Genomic DNA, 819 nt, shown 5'->3' on the forward strand with positions numbered 1-819 from the left:
CGAATTGCTGCTGACTCCCCCCTTTCACAAGGGTATCGCCCTACGGCGCAGCCTCCGTAGCATTAATGCCAAAATATCTATCTGGTGTAATTGAAGATTCATCTTTCCACCCAGGCATCGCCTCTTCCAGAACCTCAAGGAAGCGCGTCATTGCTGCAGTTTGGGAGAGACCAGCGTTCGCTTTCCATGCCTTGAGCGCCAGCGCAACTACAGGAGACCGTCGCGAGCTTTTCCGCGCCCCTTCCGTTCGATTACCCATTTCTAGCGCAGCCAAGGCTGCTAGTGTGGGCGGTTGATCGTGGTGGCCGTAATCACCCTCCCGGTACTGCAAGAAAAGACCCACCGCTGTCGCGAGCGCCTGATCATCCAGACTGGGCGATGCCGTCTTTTCCCTCCCTGCCCCAAGGCCCCCGTCACTCTTTGATTTTCCGTTTCCAAAACTCGGCGACCTGGCAAGTGGAAAGGCCCGCCTGTCAGTGCTGTCGTCCTTGCCATCACTCGAGAGTTTATCTCGCACTCGCTCGTTCAAAGCTCGCAATCCGTCGCAAAAAAGCGCCTCTAGCTCTACATCCTGTAGGCGCAAAGAAGAAGGAACATCCGAGGAAGACGAGGCTGATAGAGAGCTTCCTCTCCCCCGCGGCCGGCCTAGGCCCGCCCTCGACCCTCCCCCGCCCGCCTGGGAGGACAAATTGGTGGAGAAGCTCGATCCGAGAGGAGGCTGCAAATGTTGCTCTTCCTCGGATTGTGAGGAGGTGCAGGCACCGCTCGTCAAGGGGGGGCGGGACGGCAAATTTGCTGGGACTGAGGTCGGGTTGTATG

Source organism: Nannochloropsis gaditana (genome assembly GCF_000240725.1).
Source record: "Nannochloropsis gaditana CCMP526 unplaced genomic scaffold scaffold133, whole genome shotgun sequence".
NCBI lineage: Eukaryota > Eustigmatophyceae > Eustigmatales > Monodopsidaceae > Microchloropsis > Microchloropsis gaditana.